Source organism: Pleurodeles waltl, chromosome 12 (assembly GCF_031143425.1).
Source record: "Pleurodeles waltl isolate 20211129_DDA chromosome 12, aPleWal1.hap1.20221129, whole genome shotgun sequence".
In the NCBI taxonomy this organism is placed as follows: Eukaryota; Metazoa; Chordata; class Amphibia; order Caudata; family Salamandridae; genus Pleurodeles; species Pleurodeles waltl.
Genome location: NC_090451.1, coordinates 652,587,934 through 652,595,106, shown reverse-complemented (window position 1 = coordinate 652,595,106; position 7,173 = coordinate 652,587,934). Strand labels below are relative to the sequence as shown.

General features: G+C 44.8%; 1 non-coding gene across 1 annotated transcript; it reads left to right on the top strand.

Moving 5' to 3' along the window:
• Positions 1-5,939: 5,939 nt before the first annotated feature.
• TRNAV-AAC (transfer RNA valine (anticodon AAC)) lies at positions 5,940-6,012 on the top strand. Its single transcript has one exon. It is a non-coding gene; the product is annotated as a tRNA-Val (tRNA).
• Positions 6,013-7,173: the final 1,161 nt, after the last annotated feature.

Genomic DNA, 7,173 nt, shown 5'->3' with positions numbered 1-7,173 from the left:
CATTCAACTATAAAAGTGCAAGAGATATTATTAAATGCCTGGAAAAAGATTTTCTTTGTGGCCCCTTCATGGCTCCTTTGGAGTATTTTAGATAGTGTGGACTTGGTGCCAGGTTTTTAAGGATTACTGTTCAGATTAGACCGCCTCACATCATTCCTCTTTTAACAAAACCTAACCTGGTTTTGGAACCTTGTTCTTGGGGTATCCAAAAAATGTGACGTTCCAGATGAAGTATTTTTTTTAAAGCAACATTTTATTGCAGTTTTTTGCAATAACAGCATAGAAAAAGCCTTGCTTGACATTAAATCACATAAGCAAACAGTCTGACTGGAGTTCCAATCTGAATGCCATTCTGTAGTCCCCTCCCCCCAATCTTAGTTTGTAAAACCGTGATAGCTCCACTATTCCTTCCAAATTTGATCGTATGTATGAGGACAATCCTGTGCCACGTATATAGTGTCCTCCAATTTGCTACACCAATCTACCCCAGTTGCAGGCTGCCAAAGAAGGGGCTACTGAAGAAGTCCAATAGCTTGCCCAATCCCACTAACATTCGGTCCCCCCGGTCCTCCCATATCATCAAGAATGCCACGCAAAGTGATTCTAGGGTCGGTTTCCACCTGCATCCCTTACCATGCCACATAGCACTTCAAATACAGTAGTCCAATAACTTTGATTTTTTGGGCATTGCCAAACAAAATGGAAGAAGTCTCCCCTCCCCCTTCCCCCCAACACCCACGGGTCGTTGCAGCACCGACAAGCCGAATAAGGGGCAAGGCCTGCCCTGTACATACAGGCGGGGACCATATAGGCTTGAGATATTTAAATTGGATGAAGTGGAGCCAGACATAAATAGTTAAGGTATGATGAGTCATGCCGGCATCCCCCAGCCGCCTCATCCAATTCTCCCACTGACTCTCCCACCACTCTCAATGAGAGTAATGACAAAGGTGGGTGGATCACTAGGGATCTGAGATGCCCCCCCCCTTTTGCTAGGGGCCAGTGAGAAACTTGTTCTCTAGGAGGCTGTATTCAGGGAGATCTTACATTACATTGTGATATGTGTATAGTGCATGGTGTAGTTGTAAGTAGCAGAAAACTAGGAAGTAGGCATGCTAAATTCGGAAAGCTTTCATATGACTACTGCTCCATACATCTCCAAGTCTTGATATCCCTACACAGTCCCATCCCCTGAATCTTGAGGGAGGCCACCTGATCTAACCATCTACCCTCTCACAGCGGAGACTCCCTGGTCAGCTTGCGATTTCACCCCATCCAACACAGTGCGCTCTCCATGCTGCAGTCATTTAGAGGGAGTAGCTGTGTCGCCCAGTAATAAAGTCGGACATCCTCTATGATGAGGCCCACATCGTACATAGATCGTATACATTGCCGAAGGCAACTTTAGGTGTTCCACCGGCCCATAAAAATTTGCGACTAAGAGCCTGAACCGAGTCGCAACACAGCTGAGGGATATGGAGGACATTCTGTCCCCCCTGGGTCCTCCTATGTCATCATGAATGCCAAGCAAAGTGATTCTAGGGTCGCCTTCCACCTGCACCCCTACCACACCAGGTAGTACTTCAAATACAGTAGATCTGTTGAGCCTATAAAAGTTTTGGGTGGATCATCATTTTAAACAGAGCAATGCTACCCATAGTGTTAAGAGAAAGCTTAGTCCAGCATGTCATATCGTCTTTGGACTTGCGGAATACCGGGACAAGATTAAGGCTCCAAGTCCGGTTTGGTTCCCAGGAGAGATATATATACACACCAAGATACTGAAAACTCAACCTGCGCACACGGATCTGAGAGCGCCAGGCCTCATTTCTGTGCTCTCTTTCCCCCCCCCCCACCTCCCCCCCTCTCGGAGGAGGGCCAGAAGAGATTTGCCCCAATTAACCTAGAGCCCTGAGGCATCTCCGAAGATGTCTAGCATCTGAAGGAGTCTAGGTCCAGTTTCTGCAGGCCGAGACATGAATAGAAAGACATCCTCTATCTAGAGAGCTATGCGGTCTTCCAGAGCCAGGCCTCAGACAAAACCCCCACATCTGGGCATTGCATCGGATCCACACCGTCAGAGGCTCAATAGTAAGAGCGAATAATAATATCTCTGGAAAAACGTCCGACAGCATTCCATCCACTAGCACTCACGCTCGGGTGGGCCAATCTGGGAAGACCCGTCAACTGTCGTTTTGCCAAGACCTTAGCATAAAGTTTAAGTTTGGTATTAATGAGAAATATGCAACAGGAGGATGCTCAGGTTGATGGGTTACAACCAGGCTTGGGAAGAACTACAACAGTGGCCTGGTCTCCACGGAAATGTGGCCCCCGGTAAGGGCCTCAGTATATAACGGAAGTAGTGGAGGAATGATGTCAGTAGGGAGTCTATGACACAATTTCACTGGGTAGCCACCTAGGCCTGGTGTGTTGCCTGCGTTAATGGCCACCAGAGGATCCCCCACCTCCTCGCAGGTAATATCCTGGTCAAAGGCCTTCCTCTCCAGCGAGGTTACTCGGGCAGTGGCAGTTTCCCCACAAGCGGGGCCAATAATTCTGTATTTGGACACTTGGAGCATGCATAAAGCTCCCCATAGTATTGGGCAAAGATGGCTGTAATCCCCGGGAACTACTCCACCCAATCACCCGAGCGCCAGAAGACACAGGAATCACCCTATTTTCAGATTGGTGTGTGGCAAGCCAGTGCAACAGCTTACTAGATTTGTCACCCATTCACAGACTGAGTGGAAGCCATCCAGCACCTAGGGGCTTCATCCAGGTACAGTTGGCGCAGCGTGGCACCGTCTAATTCGCGCTGCCAGGCCTCTTGTTCAGAAATCCTGGCGCACCTCGATCCTGGAGCAGGACAGAGAGCTAAAGGTCATTCAAACAGCGAAGCTGATCTCGTTCAGATCCTCTAATGAAGGAACAAGCCACTCCCCACATGTATGCCTTACCTGCTTCCCAAAGGGTCTTGGCAGAGTCAACTGTACCCTCATTTACCTCAAGGAAATATTTGAATCAGTCTTGTAAGTGCTCTGTCAATTTATCATTTTCCAGGAACCACGCATTGAGATGCCACATCGGGCGGTTGTTCCCTGGAGGGGGCATCAAACCAGAGCAGGACAGGTGTGTGATTGGAAATCCCTTAAGACAGGATTTGGGATCCTGTGCTCCAAAGAGGCTCCGCAGCAATGGTTAAAGAAGAGTAACGTTGTGCCACTATGTACAAAGCAAACTGTTGGTTTTGGTCACTTTATTTATTGTTGTAGTTTTTATGCTACCGTCATAATAATGCTTTAGATCCGTTTTCCCTTATTTCTGCCTCAGTTAGTTCTGTTTTTCCCCCCGCCACCTTTTCCCACAGCCCTTATCTTACCTAAGACTAATGATATAGCTTTGGAATGTTGATGACTTGTTTTTAGGTCGATCATGGCAACGTTTTGGTATGTATCTGGGCTTTTACCCATGTCCACCTCACGCCCATGAATATCACTCGTTCATGGGCTTGTCGTTCAAAAATCCTTTGTTTCCGTTGGTAAATGCTTTACGTTTGTCCCTCCTTGCGCGGTTTTGTTACTGGCTTGGCCATCGACCCTGTTACTTGGCTAATTGCACTTTTCCTGAGAACTTTGACGGCGAGCAAACTTCTTTATTCCTTTTGTGTCTCCTTCTTGCACTCGCTTGTGGCAGCTGTGGCGCTTTAAATTGGCTCGCTTAAGTCAACTGGGGTCGAGCCTGCGTTGCATGCGCTCGCGCATGCGTATCGCTGCAAGACGCTTTAGGGTTTAGAAAAGGGCTCAGAGCCCTGTCGACGTCACGTCAGTGTTTTTCATTGGTTAGTGGGCTTGTATATTAAAATCTGCTTGCTTTCATTAGTCGAAGGCATGCATACCTCATGCCTTTTCCGGTGGCTAGCCCTCCTGGAGCCCATCGACCAAGTACAGAAAACATGCGAGGCTCGCTGTGTTGCTGTCCGGCTGTGGACTACTTTTTCTCTAATTTACTAGCGCGATTTCGCTTGGCAGAAGTCAAGCGATTTTCATAGTTAAATGCACTTTTTCGGCTTACGTACATAAATGCACTTTTGCCGATAGGTGAAAAGTCGGGTTAGGAGTTTACAATGCTATCAGCTCGAACATGAGCAAACGCGAGACCCGTTGCATTGCAAATGCTTGTTTTTTCAGCTTATGTGGCAAGAAAAGTCCAGTGAGGAATTTACAACGCTAATAGCTGTAACTCGAGCAAATGCAAGACCCATTGCATTGCAAATGCTTGTTTCTGTTACTACAGTTGACAACATTCTGCGGATCTCAATAGAAGCACATGTTAAATAAAGTACCCTGCCCTTCCACAGCTACCCCCTTCTAAGAATATTTTACTACACAAACCTTTAATTCCGTTTTTTAACCTGTTGTCTGGGGATTTCTAGGGGTCCGCAACTGCTTAGAAAATTGAACAACAGTAACCGTTTAGTAATGCATACATAAATGAAGGAGAAAAATGAAATCTTGAACATTTTAAAAAGTTCTGTAAATGTGAATAAAAAAACGAAAAATTAACTTACTGTCCTTGGATTTATTTGTGGGGGCAGTGCAAGTGCATGAAACATAACATAGTACTGCCGATGGGTGGCATCCACGCTTTCCATTATAATTTAGATTTTTTTTGTATTTATTTTTGAATTAAATGAAGTGTTTCATCATTTGTGTATTTGTTTAATGATTGCATGTTTTTGCATTTCTCTTAAGTGTTTCCGGTTAAATTCATCAAAATTGATTAGCCTGAGGTCCACGGATTCCAAAAATAGCTGATGGGGGGGGGGGGAGGGGTCCCCAGATTCCAATAATAACTCAAGGGCGTCCCCGGATTCCAATGGCGACTCGGTGGGGGTCCCACATTCCAGTAATGATGAAGATGCTGAAGAGGGAGGGTCTATAGAATTCAAAATGATAAGAACCACTGCTTTAGTGATGTGAGCCCTACTCTCCGACGAGATGGAGCGACAGACGGACGGAATGATGACGGGGAAGGTGGTGCGAGAGAGGGACACTGTGTCCGTGTGTTTCTTGTGTCCCCGTTTCCTCTAAAATAGAAAGGTCTTCACCACACATCAAGTGGAATAGAGCTGCACCCGTAGCGGGGGAAAATGATAGCGACTTGAAGACGTCCTTAAGGGGTTATAATTTTAGATAATAGATCAGACAAATTAATCTCACATTAATAACTTGATTGAGGGGAAGAAACACTATTCAATAATCTCATCTTTTCCAAAAGTCATATTCTGAAAGGGGGTTGTTAGGCTCAGTTGTTCAGTATTAAAGTGATTTGGAAACTATACCGACGGGAAGTGTCAACTGTGGCGAGTCCTGGGAACGAGAGAGCGCGACGGCGTGAGAGAGAGGTGCAGATCAAGGAAGAGACAGATGCGGGCCGGGAGAGGAGAAGAACAAGGGGGTAACAAGGAGAGATAAGGAAAGGGAGAGTAATGATGAGAACGCATGTAAGCGAGAGGAACAGAGAGAAACAAGGAGTAATAATTTATAAACAAATAAATGCTAGAATAAACGGAGAGACAAGGGAGGCGTTACTCTGGAGAGAAAAAAAAGAGGAAGAAAGAAATGATATAGGAATTGGAGATGAAAAGAATGTGGATGGAAGGAAAGAGGAAATCAATCCCCGAGGTGAAGGTTATTGATTGCATTAGTATGTCTATCACTGAAAGTGGGTATTTCCCAGACTGTCTGTTCCGGTTTGCGATGGTCATTTGCAAGAAAATGACCTGCATTGCGCTGTGTTTATAATGCAATGGATGTTCAAATGTATATTACACTTTTTCCCCGGAGAAGAATTGATTAAACTATGCAATTATGTACACGAACGTAGGGGGCAGTATAGGCATCCTCCTGTAGAAAAACAATGCACTGCTCGCTATGGCAGTTTCCGTAGTGTAGTGGTTATCACGTTCGCCTAACACGCGAAAGGTCCCCGGTTCGAGACCGGGCGGAAACACTTTTTTTATTTTTCTTATAAATCTCTGATTTAATATTTTATATTGGATCCCTCCATAATTTAAAACTTGGTTTTCCCAACGAGTCCCACTGTGAGCCACGATGATATTTTTAAGGAAATGCTATGACTATTTTTACGTTTTAAACTCTGATTTTAAAAACGTCGTGTATTCGTCAGCTGATATATAAATATTGATTTCAAACACATGAATTTTGAATCTTACTCATTGAGTTTTGTGTTTTATACTTAATGCAGATAATAAAAATGTGAATATATTGTTTTGCAGGGTGGTCAAAACTTGGCTGTCCTCAGCAGCATAGTGGGCTTCCAGTCAGTCCCCCATTTCAGCAGCCTTTATAGGGTCGCCTTCTGGTTCCTTCTCTCTTGCTCAGCACTTTGCCACCTTTTATGGTTTAATGCGCTTTACAAATACAAATCTATATATATTTTTTAATATATGTACCATACTTGTGGGCATATTTACAAGCCTTTTACGCTGCCCTAGCGTCTTTTTTTTTTTTTTTTTTTTTTTACACTAAGGCGGTGTTAAGGATGCTTTCTACTGCATTGCACCACTTTGTAACCCCTTGCTCCACATTATGCCTGCGCCGGGCATAATGTATGCAAGGGGGGCAGGGAGGCCCGAAAAAATGGTGCAGTGAAATTTACAACATTTCACTGTGCCATATTCCGTCATTTTTAACGCTTGCTCAAAACAGTTGTTAAAATGACACACCCATTTTTATCAATGGGCCTCCCTGTGCTTTGCTGCACTGTCGTCAACATTTCTGATGCTAGTGCAGCAAAGCGCCACAATAGTGTAAAAAATGTTGTGCTATTGTCCTAACGACCGCCATGGTGCGCCGTATTGTAAATACGGCACAACCATGATGTCGTTAGGTGAGACAGGGGCCATGCAAGAAAAGTGGCGCATTGAAACCAATGTGCCACTTTCTTGTAAATATGCCCCCAAATGTCCATATCTGATTTGTCCTACAGGTCTTGTTCTCTGGGTTTGTTAAACACGAGTGTGTCTTGTCAGTTACTATTTGTTTAGTCAGGCTTTTTCTTGAGGCACTAGGTGATTAGTTGGTAGTCCATATAACTGGCACTTTTGTTTACTACTGGTGTCCCAAAGTACCAATACTAGTGATCCCCTAG